At 37.8% G+C, this 20,196-nt stretch overlaps 1 long non-coding RNA gene across 1 annotated transcript; it reads left to right on the top strand.

Moving 5' to 3' along the window:
• Positions 1–13,122: 13,122 nt before the first annotated feature.
• On the top strand, positions 13,123–19,295 carry LOC309508593. Its single transcript, XR_014209585.1, has 3 exons — positions 13,123–13,559; positions 14,178–14,306; positions 19,151–19,295. It is a non-coding gene; the product is annotated as an uncharacterized lncRNA (long non-coding RNA).
• Positions 19,296–20,196: the final 901 nt, after the last annotated feature.

Raw genomic sequence — 20,196 nt, forward strand, 5'->3', positions numbered from 1 at the left:
TAGCTTTCTTGTACGTAAAGAAAAACTAACCCCGACCGTCCGCTTCCAGCCTCCCCTGTGAACGGCACATTTTGTGCGGCTCGAACAGAGGGAGAGAGAAAGCTAGCCCCGTGACCGTCCACTCCTGACATCCCCTGTGAACAGCGCGGTTTGCGCGGCTCGAACAGAGGGAGAGCAGGTATCATCCTCCAAGCAGGCAAGGCAAGCGGGCGCACCGGCGAGCTTTGCGGGTTGGGGGGGAAAGGGGCGTCTTGAAAAAGACGCCCGGCTCTTTTAGTGCAATGAGAGTGTGTGTCGCGGCGGCGAACACACACACATACACAAAACACAGTAACAGAGAAAAGGATATGTACGCCGGAAAGCGTCAGCAGAAACGGCGACTGAAGGCGGCGAGATGTCGACCAGCAGCTTCAGATGCACAAATCCCGCTGGGTGCTTGACTCAGACGGCGCGGCTTCCTCTCAGGATCCAACGATGCGAAGGCCCGCTGAAGAGATGAAAAAACTGACCAAACCAGCCTCTCTGGCCGTATTTATAGCCCTAGCCCCACCCGCTTTCGGCGGGACATGACGTAATGGGCGCGAAGCACCCTCATTGGTTCTGACGTCATGAGGGGCCTCTATCGATAGGCTGGTGCAGTTGCCGCAGAGCAGCCAATGGGCGCGCGAGCTGTCTCGCCCATGTCTGCATGCTGCTGCAATGCGTTTTACATTATTGCAAAATTAAGGATAATTTGTGGCTTCAATATCTCGAGGAAAAGAGGTTTTCCCCTAGCGTAAGATACTTACGCAAGTACGAGAGACCTCTCGTAAGAGAACTGTTCAGTCTGTCCTCTATCAGTGTGCCAAATTGCACAACTTTCCCGCAAGCGGTTCTATGGGCTGCCATAGAAGCCCAGTCGGAAGAAAAAGAAGAATTATTTTTGGTACGCCAACAGATACAATAGGTGCCTACGCACATTCTGTGCTTGGCCCCTAATAATAAGGGTACCTTTTTGCCATTTATAGCGCCACCTATGGTCCGATCTGCATGAAACTCGGCACACTTCTTCACCATGTCATGACACATATGCTCAGCGATTTTCGTGATGTTCTGAGTTTTTGTTTAGGATTTATAGGCTTTCAACTGTATTTTGCCCCACCCATTTTCCAAATGACCCTGTTATAGCCAACCAAATGCAAAAATGCTACTTTTTTTCAATAACTTTTTTTTTTTTTTTTTTTTTTTTTAGAATATGCAAGATGTACATAAATTGGGATCACAAACAGGGAAAACAAGTAAACAAACAAACAAACAAGCAAAACAAAACCAATACAGTCAGGAACTGACAGATGCGTGCGTTTGTGTGTGTGTGCATGTGTGCATGTAAAGGTAACTGGGTGGACGTGTCACAGTACATACTTTGAAGAACAAGGGAAAAGAAAAGGGAATATATATATATATATATGCAAATAAACATACATACATAAACATGTATAAGTCAGTATATGAAAACAAATAACATATAAATAAAACAAATATAAAGAAATCAATCAGTGGTAAGGATTGACTACTAAAAATACTATAACGTCTACTACTACAACTACTACTTCAACAACTACTACTACAATCTCTACTTCTACAATAACTGCTACAACTACAACCACAACTACTACTACAATCTCTACTACTACATTAACTGCTACTACTACTACATCAGCAACTTGAATAATGACAATGGTATAAATACTTGATAGTAATGATAATAAGATAACAGATGGACAAATCAAAACAGTAATAATAGTAATGTAAAGTAATGTAAAACAAAAGTATAAGTAATAATATTAATGATAGTAATGATATTAATGATAGTAATGAAGAGGTGATGGGAGGTTGGGAAATCAGGGAGAGGACAAATAATAATAATAATAATAATAAGAGAAAAAATATATATATAAGGAGTATATATATATATATATATATATATATATATATATATATATATTAGTGGTGGGCCGTTATCGGCGTTAACGTGCTGCGTTAACGCGAGACTCTTATCGCGCGATAAAAAAAATATCGCCGTTAATCTATTCTCCAAGTTGGGTTGGGAGATGGCTCTATACTACACAAGCTATGATGACGCAATCTACCCGCGGCCGCGAGGTAAACCCGGCTGCAACGCATATTCGTCGTCATCTTAAGTAAACACGGCTGAAAGTGAAAGCTGGTGAAAAAGATCGGTGCAACATCCATTATTTGGACTTGGTTCGGGTTTAAGCCGTCAGACGAGCAGCAGCAAACTATAGACAGAGTGTGTGGGGTAACAGTTCGGTAAGTTAACACACGACTAATCCGTTCTACCACCTCAAATTCAAAACGAAACATGATATCACTGAATACCAGCGCGCGCGTATTATTCCCATTCCAATATATCTTAGTGGTGTAGCACATAATCTCGATTTTAAGAATCGTTGTTGTGTTTCTTTTTAACTGAAAAGACATCAGTTAGAATATTCTAATTTTAAATTTGGGGTTTCATAAGCTCCAAGCCATAATAAACATTAGACCTACTTAAGTCTCTGCAGCTAGTGTACTTAAATTTTATTTATCTGCAAAATTATGTTGTATACTTACAGTTTTGCACAATATATGTTCTCAAAACTATATACACCCTTTAAAAAAAAATACATTTAGCAGTTGTTTAGCATGGGTCTGTGTAATCTGTTCTGAAATGGTTTTATTATAATATACTGTATATCGTTATCGCAAGAGGCTGCAATGTATATCACAATATAGATTTTAGGCCATATCGCCCATCCCTAATTGATAGCCTATAGTAGTTGATAATAACATAGGCCTACCTAATGTTGCCTACGGACGGTAACTGTACAGTAGTAACCTTTTACAGTCTATGAGTAGAACAGCTTTCTCAAGCAGTTTGTGATGCATTTTGGAAACAGGAGATGAGCCCCTGGTCTAATGTGCCACCTGGCTTGAGAAACACGTTCTCAAAGACTTACTTTTATAGTCATTATTTGGGTAGCACACATATTCTGAATGCCTTCGGCAGAATTCAAATGAGCCATTTTAATCTAGATTAATCTAGATTAATTTCAAAATTAATCTAGATTAATCTAGATTAAAAAAAATAATCTATGCCCACCTCTAATATATATATAATAATAATAATAATAGTAGTAGTAATAATAAGACTGAAAGAGGTAAATAGTGATAATTATAATATACTCATATTGATAATAATAATAAAATAACAACATTAATAATTATATGAGGAAGTGGAAGTTATATGATCAGCCTTGAAGTGCATAGTGTGTGTCAGTTGCTTTGTGATGCATTAAAAAGGTATGACGTTCAGCATGGATCAGTCCAGTGCAATGCCCAGGTTGCCATGCCCACGTCACCCTTACCCTCTGAATTAAGCTTTTTTTTTTTTTTTTTTTTTTTTCTTCTCTCTTTTTCTCCCTTCCCTTCCTTTCTTTTTTTCTTCTTTTCTTCTCCTTTTTCCTTTCTTCCTTCTCACCTCCTATAACAACATTAATAATTATATGAGGAGGTGGAAGTTATATGATCAGCCTTGAAGTGCATAGTGTGTGTCAGTTGCTTTGTGATGCATTAAAAAGGTATGACGTTCAGCATGGATCAGTCCAGTGCAATGCCCAGGTTGCCATGCCTACGTCACCATTACCCTCTGAATGAAGCTTTTTTTTGTTTTTTTTTTTGTTTTTGTTTTTTTTTTCTTCCTTTTTCCCTTCTTTCTTCTTTCCTCTCTTCCTTCTCTCTCCTCTTTCTTTCTCTCTTTTTCTCCCTTCCCTTCCTTTCTTTTTTCTTCTCTTCTTCTCCTTTTTCCTTTCTTCCTTCTCACCTCCTATAACAACATTAATAATTATATGAGGAGGTGGAAGTTATATGATCAGCCTTGCAGTGCATAGTGTGAGAAAAAAAAGAAAAAAAAAAGAAAAAAAAAGGTTGGGAAACAAAGCAGTACGTAAACTCTTTTTTTTTTCTTTTTTTTCTTTTTTTTTCTCTTTCCTTCTTTCCTCCCTCCCCCTCCCCCTCCCCCTCCCTCTCCCCCTCCCTCTCCCCCTCCCTTCCCCTTCCCTTTCTCCCCCTTTTCCCTTCCCTTGGATATTTAATTTAAATATTAGACACAGTTTCTATCTCTTCCTAACCCCCTCTCCCCCCCACCTCTTGTTTAAGTACTGATGAAGGTGTTGTTGGGGAATGACTCCAGACAAAGAGGATCTTCAATAGAAATGTATTCTGTTAATAAGTTTTTCCACAATGAAATGTAAATGGTATTTCTTGATTTACAGTTTATGAGGATAGTTTTCTTGGCGATAGTTAGGAACACCAATAGTAATTGACCATTTGAATTATTTATATCTATTGTGGATATGTCACCTAGTATGCAGAGGGAGGGAGACAGTGGGATGTGACATCCCATAAAGTTGGAGAGTGAGTCAGTAACCTTTTCCCAAAATGTTTTAATTGAGGTGCAATGCCATAAGGCGTGAAGATAAGTGTCAGGAGTGTTTTGTGTGCAATGCGAACATGTCTCTGAGGTGAAACCCATTTTAAATAATTTCTGCCCAGTTAGATGAGTTCTGTGAAGTACTTTATACTGTATGAGTTGTAAGTTAGCATTTTTAGTCATGGAGTATATGTTTTTGCAAATTTGAGTCCAAAAATCAGCATTGGGAGTAATGGATAAGTCTGATTCCCATTTGGTGGTTGGTAGAGCTAATGCGTTGTTTGATTTTGATATCATTTTGTATATTTTGGAGAGTAATTTTTTGGAGGAAGATATATTAATAAACTCGGAGATTTGAGGGGAAAGGTCTAGATTGATTGGTTGGTTAAGTAATTTTGATTTAATTGACAATTTGATTTGTAAATATTCCAAGAAGCAATTACTCCCGATGCTGTATGTCTGGGCTATATGGGAAAATGGTGCCAGGTTGTTATTATTAATAATATGCTGTAGTTGTGTGATTCCCTTATCTGCCCATGTGCGAAAGTTTAGTGGCTTCTTGTTAGCTAAAAAATCTGGGTTATTCCAAATTGGGATGTATTTACATGGTATGAGTGGGGAATTTGTGATCTGATGGAACTTCCACCAGGCTGTCAGAGTTGCTCCTATTGTTGGCATTTTAAAACAGTGATGTTTTTTGATTGTTTGACTGTGAAAAGGTAATTCTGAGATGCTAATGTCTTTGCAGATTGATTGTTCAATATCTTGCCATGTGTATTCTGAAGAGTTAGGTTGAATCCATTTGTATATGTTTTGGAGTTGATTTGCCAGAAAATAATTATAAAAATGTGGTGCTTCTAATCCACCTTGTGATTTTGGTTTCTGTAGGGTTGTTAATTTAATTCTTGGGGTCTTGTTTTTCCAGTAGAATTTTGTAATAATTGAATCTAAAGATTTGAACCAGATACGAGTGGGCTGTGTTGGAATCATTGAAAATAAGTAGTTTATTTTTGGGAGTATACATTTTTGTTACTGATATTCTGCCCATGATTGATAATGGTAAATTCATCCAACGTTGAAGATCATCATCTATTTTTTTAAGTAATGGGGTATAGTTGAGTGCAAACAACTCTGGCAGCTTGGCGGAAACATTGATTCCCAAATATGTGATGTAATTGGTGCACAAAGGGATTTGTGATGTTTGGGATGTCACATCCACACTGGTGGAATTTAATGGAAGTATAGCCGATTCATTCCAGTTAATTGAGTATTCAGAAATGTTTGAAAAGGTATCAATGAGTTTTATTGTTTCTTGTAATGATTTTGGGGGGTTTTGTAAGTATAATAATATATCATCAGCGTAAAGACTTATTTTATGGTGTATGTTTAATGTTTGAATTCCTTTGATGTAGTTGTTTTGACGGACAGCTGCTGCAAGCGGTTCGATGAATATGGTGAATAGAGATGGAGAGAGTGGGCATCCTTGTCTAGTTCCCCGGTGTAGAGTGAAGCTGCGTGATGTTAGTCCGTTAGTAATGACAGTGGCTGAGGGTGATGTGTAGAGAATTATAACCCAGTTGATGAATGACTCCCCAAAACCAAACCTCTCTAATGTGGAAAACAGGAATTTCCAGTTTACTTTATCAAATGCTTTTTCCGCATCAAGAGTGACTATGACAGATTTATTTTTGTTTATTGATGAGTGGTGAATTAGGTTTATGAGTCTGCGGGTATTGTTTGATGCTTGTCTACCTTTAATGAAACCGGTTTGGTCGGGATGGATTATAGTTGGCATGATTTTTTCTATTCTATGGGAAAGAGCTTTAGCAATTATTTTAGTGTCTACGTTAATTAGTGAGATTGGGCGATAACTTGACGGTAATGTTGGATCTTTATTGGGTTTGAGGAGGAGTGCAATTGTGGCTGTGTTCATGGTGTCTGGAAGTTTTGATTTTTGTTTTGATTCGCATATCAACCGGATGAAAAGTGGTGATAAGATAGACCAAAATTGTTTGTAGAACTCAGCAGGGAAGCCATCAGGACCTGGTGATTTATTGTTGGGCATGTGTTTAAGAGCATTAGAAAGTTCTTGTTCTGATAAAGGCAATTCTAGAGTATCTATTTGCTGTTTGTTAAGTTGAGGTAAGTTGATATTGCTAAGAAACAGATTTATGTCATCCTGGGATGGATTCTTTTCAGGGGAATATAGTTTACTGTAAAATTTTTGAAAGATTTGATTTATTTCTTCTGGTGAGTTGGTAGGTGTCCCTGCTGAGTCCTTAATGACTGATATAGTTGTTTTTTCTTTATTGTGTTTAATTTGATTAGCCAGGTATTTACCAGATTTATTACTATGATGGAAGTGTTCTTGTCGTAGTCTGTGAATAAGGAATTGAGTATGCATATTAATTAGTTTATTTAATTGCGATTTATATTTTATTAGCATATCCTGTGTTTCTTCTGTTGGGTTATTTATGTTGATGTCTTATAGTTCTTTAATTTTCTGTTCTAGTTCATCTTGTTGTTCTTTCTCTTTCTTTTTTTTGTAAGTGGAATATGAAATTATTTTGCCTCTTAATACTGCCTTTCCTGCTTCCCACAGAAGAGATGGGGATGTTTCCGGGGAGTCATTCATCTCTAGAAAGCAAGCCCACTCTCTTTCAAAGTAGCTGTTGAAATCGTGGTCTTGTAGAAGTGAGGTATTAAATCGCCATCTAGAAATGGGTTTATGTGCAGTGGTTATATTCAATTTTAATGTTAATGGAGCATGATCACTAATGATTATTGGGTGAATCTTTGATTCGGAAATATTGGATATAATAGAATTACTGGTGAGAAAAAAGTCAATGCGAGAATATGAATGATGAACTGGTGAAAAAAATGAGAATGCTTTAATGTCCGGATGCTGGAGGCGCCAACTATCGCCAAGACCAAGATCCCACATGAACTGTTTTATGGTTTCTGCAGATTTCCAGATGCGTTTATTGTCAATGTTGTTACATCTATCTGTAGTTGGATCTAAAACTGTGTTGAAATCACCTGCTATTATGATTGGACAATTAGAAATATTTGAAATGGAAGAAAAAAAAATCTGAAAAAAAGATGGGTCATCTGTATTTGGGCCATATACATTTCCTATTGTGACTGAGTTGTTTTTAATTGAAATGTTAATTATGATAAAACGTCCCTCTGGGTCTGTAATTGTGGTGTTATGAACAAATGGTATTTTTTTATTTATTAGAATACATACCCCTCTCTGTTTCGTGTTGTAGTGGGCAGAATATAAATGATACTGTGATGATTTGATTTTGTTTTGATCAGATTCAGATAAATGTGTTTCTTGGAGAAGACATATGTCTGCTTGTAATTTGTTTAAATGATAAAAAATTTTGATCCTCTTTGTCTGGGAGCCAAGTCCACGGACATTCCAGGATAAAAAAGTGATTGGCGACATTTCTCAAAAAAATACAAAATGAATAAATAAATGATATGTATGTATATTAATATATGGGCTTGTTAGTACTGCATATGTATATATGTGAGTGTATGCATTTGAAAAGGTGTGGTAGTGTACCTGTGTGTGTGTGTATGACAACGCAATGTTATTGTTATACTGATAGACGTACAATTTAGACATGGAGTTAACAAAACGTACATAATAGAACAATGAACAAACAAAAAAAAACTTAAAGACCAACATAATGTTTAAATTTGTCCACTGTTATGATTGCACGTTTTCCTTCATTCATTTTCTGTTTTCGGATTGGGAAGAGTTGTTTTCGACGTTCGAGGATGACCTTTGGATATTGTTCGTTGAGACCGTAAGCTGTACCTTTAAGTTGTCTGCATTGTTTTTGAACCAGTTCTTTGTGTTTGTAGTGTTCAAATTTTGCGATGATAGGTCGCGGTCGGTTGTTGTTTTGTTGAGAACGGATGTGATGGACACGGTGAAAGGTGATGCTTTGTACAGTTTCAACTGGTAGTTTGAGTTGTTTTGTCATAAAGTCCTTGATTAATTTTTCGGGGTCGTCTGGCGTTTGATCCGGGATGCCTGTGAACACTAGATTGTCTCTCATACTGCGTGCTTGTAAGTCCAGAATGTTTTCTTTCATCGATTTGTTCTCTGTGACAACGGAGGTGAGCTGAGCGGAAAGTGTGTGAACTGAGTCCTTTAAAAAGTTATTTTCTTTAGTGAGAGTGTCTATCTGTTCTTGGCTGAACTCTAAACTATGACGTAGTTCTTGGAATTCCTTGTGAATGACTTCTATTAATGCGATTCTTGTGTTGAGTCCGGAAAGTTTGTTTTCAATTGAGCGTAATATATCGCTTACCTCGGCACAGCAAGATGGTGAGGATGGTGTTGAATTTAAACTTGAAGGTGAATCAGAACGGGGTCTCTTGGAGATTGAAGTGGGATTACCTTTGTTATTTGGCGTGTTCATGTTGCAGCCGAGTGTGTTGTAGTGAGCGTCGATATATTCTTCGAGTTGATCCAGGGTGAACAATGGAGAGAAAATAGTCCAGTTGTGTTGATTTAGTCCAATTTCCGATGTGTGGAAGAAAAGAAAACGGTAGAAAAAGAAAACACTGAGGTTGTTTGTTCCTAGCAGACGGACGCCGCCATTTTACGTCTCGCACTCGGTCTCGGTTTTTCGATAACTATTGATCGAGAGAGTCCAGAGAAATGTCCTAGACTGGTTTGGTTCCGATCTGGCGAAAAACCTAGGACTAGTTCGCAAAAGTAGGTTTCGGACAAAATTCAACATAGCAGAAAATTTGTCTGGCCTACATCGAAATTGGAGATAGCCGTTTTGTCCGCCTTGAGCCAGGGATCGCAGTGGTGTAAGACACTTGAGTCTAGGACAAACGGTCTAGGAGTTATGGACGATTTAGTACTTTTGCACTAAATCTGTAGCTGTAGCACAACGTAAAATTTGTTTGCGCAGTCTTCGAGAACGGTTTGACGAATCAACACGAATTTCATAAATTTTTGTCGGCACAGTCTGGAGATGATACGATTCGATTTTGGTGAAAATCGAAAAAACGGTCTAGGAGGAGTTCGAAAAAGTAGGTTTTGACTGAAAATCAAGATGGCGGACAGGAAGTTCGGCCAAATATGGCAAACTTGGTATCTATGTTCTCAGCGTGACCCAGGGAATCTATTAAGACCAGTGGCATTTCAATAGGCAGATTCATTCAAAAGTTATTAGCCTTTTTGGAAGTGTTGTTATAACTTTTGACCACAAGGTGGCGCTGGTTCGAAACTTCTCACGCTCCTTCAGGGTATTCTGCTGATGACCCATACCAAGTTTCGTAACAATCCGTTCATGCGTTCTTAAAATACAGCATTTTAGCACAAAATTCAAAGTGGCCGACAGCCAAAATGGACGATATGGTCAATTTGGATATCAGTCGACTCAGCATGTTGGCCTGAATCTAACGAAACCAATCTTATGATTTTTGGGCAAACTATTCAGAAGATATAAGCAAAAATAGCCATTTTTCATATATCCGGACCAGTAGGTGGCGCTGTGCCAAAACGCAGCATGTAGCCTCAGGTCATGGTTGGGATGACATGTACCAAGTTTGGTCTGAATCCAATAAAGCGTTGCGGAGATACAGCCTTACGTCTGTTTTCGCAAGCGCTAGGTACAATTTGTTGGTGGGTTTTTTCAAAAATTGCTAAGCGAATCAACTTGAATTCCATAACTTTTTGTCGGCATGGTCTGTAGATGATCTGGTTCAGTTTTCGTGAAAATCGGAGCAACGGCCTAGGAGGAGTTTGAAAAAGTAGGTTTTTCGGAAAAATCTAAATGGCGGAAAACTTTCCATGACGGAAAATGACGGCATAGGGTGCAATCGAATCGTCTTGAGCTAGGGAATCAGAGGAAAAGGGAATTTTGTTTCTAGCCCTTGTGGTTCAAAAGTTATTAGCATAAACGTGAGTGCAAATTTGGACAGCTGGTGGCGCTAGAGGGAATGAGTTGGAGACTCCAAATTTGCTATGGTGACTGTTCAGTCTGTCCTCTATCAGTCTGCCAAATTGCACAACTTTCCCGCAAGCGGTTCTATGGGCTGCCATAGACTCCCAGAGCGGAAGAAAAAGAAGAATTATTTTTGGTACGCCAACAGATACAATAGGTGCCTACGCACATTCTGTGCTTGGCCCCTAATAATAAGGGAACCTTTTTGCAATTTATAGCGCCACCTATGGTCCGATCTGCATGAAACTCGGCACGCTTGTTCACCATGTGATGACACATATGCTCAGCGAGTTTCGTGATGTTCTGAGTTTTTGTTTAGGATTTATAGGCTTTCGACTGTATTTTGCCCCGCCCATTTTCCAAATGACCCTGTTATAGCCAAACAAATGCAAAAATTCTACTTTTTTTTCGAAAACTATTGATCGAGAGAGTCCAGAGAAATGTCCTAGACTGGTTTGGTTCCGATCGAGCGAAAAACCAGGGACTAGTTCGCAAAAGTAGGTTTCGGACAAAATTCGACATAGCAGAAAATTTTCCCTGCCGCCATCAAAATCGGAGATAGCCATTTTGCCCGTCTTGAGCCAAGGATTCCAACGATATAAGACACTTGATCCTGGGACAAACGGTCTAAGAGTTATGGGCGATTTTGTACTTTTGGTCGCTGTAGCGCCACCTATGGGCCATTCGGGGTCATACTCTGATAGGTTGTCCCCAAATTGAGGCCTACCATCTGGCCAGGTTTCACGTCTCTAGGCCTTACGGTTTGGCCTGCACGATGCGTTTTACGAATCCTTACAATTACAATAGGGTTTCAGCATTTCATGCTTGAACCCCTAATAAGAATGAAGGCTTTTTGCCAGTTATAGCGCCACCTATGGTCCGATCTCCATGAAACTCTGCATGCTTCCTCACCATGTTCTGACACATAGGCTCATCAATTTTGGTGAAGTTCTGAGTTTTCATTTGGGATTTATAGGCTTTTTTAGTGTATTTTGCCACGCCCCTTTTCTAAATGACCCTGTTACAGCCACCCAAATGCAAAAGTTCATCTTTTTTTCGATAATTACTGATCTAGAGAGTCCAGAGAAATGTCCTAGACTGGTTTGGTTCCGATCTGGCGAAAAACCTAGGACTAGTTCGCAAAAGTAGGTTTCGGAAAAAATTTGACATAGCAGAACATTTTTCGGGCCTAAATCGAAATTGGAGATGGCCATTTTGTCCGCCTTGAGCCAGGGATCACATTGGTGTAAGACACTTGAGTCTAGGACAAACGGAGTCTAGGAGTTATGGGCGATTTAGTACTTTTGCACTAAATCTGTAGCTGTAGCACAACGTAAAATTTGTTTGCGCAGTATTTGAGAACGGTTTGACGAATCAACACGAATTCCATAACTTTTTGTCGGTACAGTGTGGAGATGATACGATTCGATTTTGGTGAAAATCGGACAAACGGTCTAGGAGGAGTTCGAAAAAGTAGGTTTTGACTAAAAATCAAGATGGCGGACAGGAAGTTCGGCCAAATATGGCAAACTTGGTATCTATGTTCTCAGCGTGACCCAGGGAATCTATTAAGACCAGTGGCATTTCAATAGGCAGATTGATTCAAAGGTTATTAGCTTTTTTGGAAATGTTGTTATAACTTTTGACCACAAGGTGGCGCTGTTCCGAAACTTCTCACGCTCCTTCAGGGCATCGTGCTGATGACCCATACCATGTTTCGTAACAATCCATTCATGCGTTCTTAAAATACAGCATTTTAGCACAAAATTCTAAATGGCCGACAGCCAAAATGGCCGATATGGTCAAATTGGATATCAGTCGACTCAGCATGTTGGCCTGAATCTAACGAGACCAATTTGATGATTTTTGGGCAAACTGTTCAGAAGTTATAAGCAAAAATAGCCATTTTTCATATCTCCGGACCAGTAGGTGGCGCTGCGCCGAAACGCAGCATGTAGCCTCAGGTCATGCTTGTGATGACATGTGCCAACTTTGGTCTGAATCCAATAAAGCGTTGCGGAGATACAGCCTTACATCTGTTTTCGCAAGCGCTACGTAAAATTTGTTTGTGGGTTTTTTCGAAAATTGCTAAGCGAATCAACTTGAATTCCATAACTTTTTGTCGGCATGGTCTGTAGATGATCTGATTCAATTTTCATGGAAATTGGAGCAACGGCCTAGGAGGAGTTCGAAAAAGTAGCTTTTTCGGAAAATTCAAAATGGCGGAAAACTTTTCATGACGGAAAATGACGTCATTGGGTGCAATCGAATCGTCATGAGGTCAGGAATCAGAGGAAAAACGAATTTTGTTTCTAGCCCTTGTGGTTCAAAAGTTATTAGAATAAACATGAGTGAAACTTTGGACAGTTGGTGGCGCTAGAGGGAATGACTTAGACACACCAAAATTGGTGTATTTAATGTTGGGACTGTCCTCTATCAGAATGTCAAACCATTACAACTTTCCCGCGATCGGTTCTATGGGCTGCCATAGACTCCCAGAGCGGAAGAAAAAGAAGAATTATTTTTGGTACGCCAACAGATACAATAGGTGCCTACGCACATTCTGTGCTTGGCCCCTAATAATCCTACCGGAAACAATAGGGCCTTCGCCCTTTCAGGGCTTGGGCCCTAATAATCCTTACGAAAACAATAGGGCCATAATGACATTATGAATACAATTGCTGCCCTCAAATGTTAATCTGAACTAAAATAAACCTTTGTTTATAACTACTACAATATTACATTTCACTTTTTCCAAGGAGCTGTTTTGTTTTATATGCTCCTAAGAAGAGTCAATTATAGCTCTAGAACTGCTCAAAGTAAAAAAAAATATCATACTTTATGATGTTAGTTTTAATAAAAAAAGAATTAAAATTAAATCAAGAATTTCTCTGGCATTTCTTTCTTTTTGCTGTATCGAAAACGTACCGAACCGTGAATTTTGTGAACTGTTACACCCCTACCATCTATTCATATACCACGTGTTTACGATCCATTATATACCATTGTTAAGCTGTACTTTTGAACTTCCACAGAAAATGTTATTGACTGTGATGAGGAAGACGGGAGCATACAAGAGGGACACTGTTCATCTACTGTTGACGGTTTGTATTACTGTCAAAATACACTACTACATTTTGCAGTTATTCATAGTTTTCAGTCACGTAACTTGTGAAGACCTGACAGACAAAAACATTGTTCTAACATCATAGCCAACATTAAAGAAGATGCTTCAGTATGCTGAACAAATGCTTTTTTGATGAAACGGCTCATTGTGTAATGAATCAAATGCCTCCAAGCTATTCTTCAACTAAATTACACTAAACATTCATTCTGGAGTGAATATTTTTTGTGAGTTTACTACCATAAAAATGATATTTCATAGGAGAAACTTGTACAATTTTCGTAAAACACTAGCTGATCTGCTCTCTTCTCGTGTTGTGTCATGGCACAAAACGAATCATGTCAGATGATTAAGACATGAAATAAAATGGTTATACTCAATTTACTTGCGCTTATGTTTGATTAAATGTCTGCTGGAAAGATGTAGTTCAATTATACTTGCAATAATGAACAATTGCGCAGGTTTAGGGTTTATTGTACTTCAATGATTTTAAATAATTAGTGCATAAGTGTGACAAATAACAGTGTATTGTCAGCATTCTATAGTACATTTAAATTGTATCTTTCTGAACATTTTGAACTTTGATTATTTTCCATAGAACCATCTGCAGAGATGGCACTTCCTCCTACCGAGAGGAATGACATGCCTCCTCCACCCAAGAGACCCAGACCACCATCAGATGAAGAGATGCCTACAGGAGCCCGTGCTGCTAGACCTTCTTCCAAAGGTGAACTCTTTACACATTTCTAAGACTAAATTAGACCCTTTAGGAGCACTTTAACACCCAGATCTCAGACCAGATCACTAAATGCTGATTTAGTTTTTTGCCGTTTCCCTTTTGAGCCGTTTCCACAAAAACATTAGCGATTTGAACACTTTGCCACATAACTGTTTCTGCTGGCAGCCCTAAATTGTTCCTCTACACTTGAATTTCTAGATCATAATGCTCAGGAACCCATCTGTAGTTGTTACTTGGTTGATGCTAGAATCTACTAGGTGTTTTGTGGCACTAGTAGGAACTGTAGCTGTTCTAATAATTAAAACAGTGAATCAGTAATAACTAACCCCTGGAGCAGTTTGAGTGGATGGATGCATAAAAATTACTTGCAACCAAGACATTGATCCTAATATATTTTCCTTTTATCCAATGATCATTTCAGGCCAAGTGACTGAATGTAAAAATCACTGTTTGATTGACAGTGTAATTCTATTTATAGGTAGAATGCAAATTAATTTCTCTTGCAATATAGATGCTGACATAAATACTAGGGCTGCCCTCGACTAAAGTTTTTTTTCTAGTCGACTAGTAGTCGTTCATTTTAAGTTATTAGTCAACTAATCGCATTTTTATATTAATAAGCCATAACTCATAATAATGAGCCTTTAATTGCCTATATAATACATAGCCTAATTAGCGCTCAAGCGCACACTTAAAGTTCCACAGCGCACCGGCAAAAATAATGATTGAGTGTGTCTTGAAAAAACAGAAGGAGACTGTTTAAACATTGTAATAATTTATTGATATTTTCGGCTGCAGAGATTAAGTCGATGATGTGGACTCGTCATCTCCGCGTTTCATACGGATTACATAATCTGAGAATATTTATTTTCCACTTGAATTGATTCGTTTAAAAGCAGACATTTCAAGCTTTCTATAGATATATTTCTCGTGTGTGAGGCGAGTATACGCTGAGTTTCGGCTCATTTCTGTGACGCTCAAGTTCACTGAGACAGCAGAAAGCACATCCTGATTGTTTTCATTATTTTACAAAGCACAACATTTTGTAGTTATTGTGAGTTTACAGAAATAAAAGTTGAACCTTTACAGTTTGCATTACTCTTATCTGTATGAATAAAATGACAGAGTATTGAAAGTTAAATGATCGCGCCGGCGCCTTTATGTCCTGCGACTATCCGACTAATAAAAGACCTAATAAATAATAATAATAATAATAATAATAATAATAATAACCTGTAGCGACAATGACAGCCCCCCCCCCCCCCCCCCTAGAGGTGTGTGTAAACCATAGGAAAGCATATATGTCCTATTGTAACATTAATAGAACTGCAAATGCCTATACTAATGCATAATAATGTCTCTTTGCATTGCTACGTCTATATTCTATTTTTGATATCTCTGTAATCCTCTCCAGCTAACGGAGTTAAATTTCGATAACCAATTGCAGTAATTTGTATCGTTTGAGACCTTTCATATGTCTGGAGCAAATCTTCTCAAATTCGATCTCAATCATGACTCATTCGAGTGGGCGCGTCTAACCGGACAAAGGAAAACCTTCCGCTCGAAATGCGCTAAGATGATTCGCCCTCCACGCAAAAGGAGGCGTACACGGGACACTGTTAAAAGTCTGAACCTTCAGTTTACAATTCTCTCAACTCTCATCCTCTCTTCTGACCTTCTCCTCCACGCGCAGCGCTTCTCCTCCCAACGCAACCAGCTGGACAGGCCTTGCCCTGGGCCTCTGGACGCATGCCCCGCGTCATGTAGAAGCTGCCGTTCTTTTGCAACTAAGTTCCTACTCGCCTTTCCCCTCCACAAGGGAAATGATCTGAACTTTCTCGGTAACGTTAAATTCAAGTGAGCCTTTACATCGTTTTGCGAAACGACCCAGAAGACGAAGCTAGACGCAAACCAGCCGGACACGCGGACACGCGCACACGCGCGCCCCCTTTTCAGCACCACACTGAAAGAGCACAGAATCTTGCAAGTATCTCGCTCTAAAAGCTGATTTCAGGTGTCGAGCTCTTAGGTCTGTGAATTAAGTTACCCTCTATCTCTTCTCTCTGTTTCTTTCTTTCTTTCTTTCTTTCTTTCTTTCTTTCTTTCTTTCTTTCTTTCTTTCTTTCTTTCTTTCTTTCTTTCTTTCTTTCTTTCATTTCATTCTGACCACGCGATGTTTTATGTTTTTGTTTGGTTAAATGTTTGTTTGTTTTATTGTTTGCATTTTTACATACGTTTATATTGTAGCTCATATAATCTCTCTAGTTTACATTTATTAAAAATCCATTTATACTTTTAACTGTCTCTGTGTTTGAAAACCCACCTTGTAAGTCAATGAAATCAAAGATCTAAGCTACAAGCTCGATATTATAGACTACCTTGAGTAGTTTTAATTCATAAACTCAAAGTTTGATGTTCGTGGCCAGAAGATAAAACTTTCTTGGAGTTTGTAAACAGGGATACTCCTTCTTAACCCTCTGAGGTCTGAGGGATTTTTGGGGTCCTTGAGATGTTCTGACATGCCCTGACATTTGTGCTTTTTTCAGTTGCTTATAAACATATTAATGGCAAAGGTATAATTACACTCTATTTAGCACAAACAGGGCTACCATAATATGTGAGCAACATGCATGTACATGTTTGTATTTTCGAGAGAATAATGTTTATGCATGGTTATTGAAAAAACTAAAAACTAAAGTTTCCGAAATAAGGCCACAAAACACATACTAAATACGTGTCAATAAGACTTTTGACTAATTGATGTCTTTGCCTAGAGTTTTTTCTTCAAAATGATGTGAAAATCATCCTGCCCTTATCATTCACATAACACAATACATTGATTTAAATCTTGTAAAACACTTTTTGTTTGTAAAGGCAATATGCGCAAGGGGCGTCAACCATTCAACAGCATCATGCATATGTAGTGGTTCACACCTGAGGGAGACAATGGGGCCCGCATACTTAATGAGCCATTCATTCAGGTGTGTCACCTATAGCCACAAGAAAGAATGCAAGAGCAATATATATACAGTATATATATATATATATATATATATATATATATATATATATATATATATATTCTACCAAATTGGTTCACAGTTGGAAGCATGTCAATTTTTTTTTTTTTTTTACAAATTTTGCTTGCAAATTGTATAATATCCAAGGAAAACATGTCTATTAATTGTGCAGTTAATTCTCATACTGTATTTTCAGTTTTGGAATATGTATCCTCTCCCCAAATTTGTCAATAATAAAACACAATAAAAATTATTTAAAGAAAATGCTTATATTTACCTTTTAAAATTTGTTTACATCTACCTTGTAAATATATATTTTTTTATTAAAAAGGTTACAATTACAACAACAATTGAAGTGTAATCTTGCTTTGTAAAAACTAAAGTATACATTTTATCATACATATTTCAAACTTCGAATATAGCCTACATTGACAAAACATACTATATAACAATAACAATATTTAACAATATTTAACAAAAATTGGCAAACAAAAGCTTATTTGAGGTGGCAGATATTTTACAGTAAAAATGTGTAATCTATCCAAAACTAATCAACGAAATGTTGTCTTTCATTTGTCAGTAAAATAGGTATTTCGTTTTTATTATAAGGAATATAAATGTTAATTTGCAGTTTAATACGTTGCTAATACAAATACATTTTATTTCAACATATTTCAATCGATTTTACTCAGTATAGCAAAATAGTTTGCTAAAAGCAGATCATTCATTCACACACAGAAACGCAATTCAAATTTAAACCGTCTTTTTGCGAGTTGTGGTAAACAGCGCATCTCTGCCGTTCATTCATTCACACAGAAACGCGATTTACTTGAGAATGAAAAAAAAAACTTACTACATTATTCCATCCGTTGCTCCTCGAAATACCAGCACTTCTGAGGTAAGTTTTCCATTATTATTATTCCTCACAGCGCTGCGAGACAGTGTAGACAAGTGCAATGATCTGAATAAACTTGATGTGTTTTCTCGAGCTGATATGTGGGCGTTCACAGTTTGTATGGGATCGTCTCAGTCATTTGCGTTTGAATAGCGCGCGCTCTCCGTGGGCGGGGCCGATTATAACGTAATGAGATGAGATGAGCTCGACTGGAATCGCTCTTTTAATACAGATTTCACAAGATGAGAATATTTGTTTTTTATATAAATTACTTCATTTAAAAGAAGAGAATTCAAGCTTCATGCCTGTGTGTCTGTATGCCTGTTTGACTGAGTATCCGCTGAGTTATTGTTCATTTTCGGACGCGTTTCAGAATGGACTTCACTGGCAGAGAGAAGGCAGAACTCGCTTCGTGTTTATTTTTCTTTATTTGGCAAAAAGCACAACACTTTGTTTTTATTGTGAGTATACACAAAAATAATACACATTTAACAGAATCGATTGATGTATGAAACTCCTATGGAAAATCAAAGTCAACAGAGTATTTATGAGTTTCTTTTACATTGATAAAAAAAAAGCGAGCTGGTATCGCCGGCGATACCGTAGACCTCAGGGGGTTAACTGATAGTCTTACATTTATTCGCTGGACGAATGACTGATGATGAGACCAGTTACAGAACGAAGTATTTCCGAAAATTGATAAAGTAATGTATATGCGATTTATGAATTATGACCATGAGTTATGATTAGTAATATTTCCCAAATTCCCTATATTCTTGAGCTAATTCGCATTGACCCAGAGTCATTTACGTTACAAACCAGACCTAATAAATACTGATAATAGGATTCAGAACTTCGGATTGGAATTCCAGCACACACACTTTATCATTTAAATAGTTTTTTCTGTCCACTTTTAGGTAAAAGTACCCAGAGGACACCCTGGCAGCAGACAGAGGTGCAGGCGGTGGAAAGGCACATGAAGTGATTCATCATATCGCTCACTCTACCAGCAAAGAGCGACTGTGACAAATGTTTAAAAGTTGAACCAGAAGCCCTTAAGAACGGCGATTGGAAGACCGTGAAGTTTTACATTTATAATCGCATTACAGCTTACAAAAATAAATTGCAGTGCAAATAATAATAATGTGAAGATGCAACTCTGTCATGGCAGGTTTTGTTAAAAGATGTTAAAGGGTTAACATGTTTGGGTTTGCTAACCCTTTAAAACAACAGCAACACTTGTAGGCTATAGAATAACTTTGTTGTTCGACCAATGCTTTCCGACTGGTGGCCTTGATCACAGTCATCATAAAACATACGGCAAACAGTGTGTCATGTTTGCACTGTTTTATGATGACCGTGATGAAGGCCACCGGCCAGAAAGCATTGGTCGAACAACAAAGTTATTCTAAAGTTGTAGTTTGTTTAAATTCACATGTCTGTGAGAGGAAGCATGTGTGAAAGATAAAGATTTAAGATTTTTTTAAATTATTTTTATATCAGGACTTTTTGAGGTAATATGTGAAGTTGAACTCAATAAAAGTTGAATTCAGCAATTGTAATGTGAATTAATGTGTTGAAGCTCAATTAGTAGTAGATTTTGTTTTATTTTTTATAAGTATCAGGTGAATGAGTAGCAGCTGATGCTGGGAGGTTGGCTGAAAAAATTACAATTATAGAAAGAATAGTTTGAAGTGGAAAGGTTTAATTGTTTGACTTGTGGGTATGAAATGGGTTTGAAAATATCCAGACAATAATTCACTACTTGCATGCAATCCTTTGATGTTGCAGTGAAAAAGTTCTCCATTCACATATAATCCACTTCAATCACACTAATATTCCAATCAATTGTAGGAACAATCAATCGATCCAAACAAATATTCTGCATGTTGAGGAGATGATTACAAGCACAACACTAGGGCCTGGTTTCACAGACAGGATTAGGCCTTTAGTTCAGTTAGGA

This window comes from Leuciscus leuciscus (assembly GCF_965113295.1).
Source record: "Leuciscus leuciscus genome assembly, chromosome: 10".
In the NCBI taxonomy this organism is placed as follows: domain Eukaryota; kingdom Metazoa; phylum Chordata; class Actinopteri; order Cypriniformes; family Leuciscidae; genus Leuciscus; species Leuciscus leuciscus.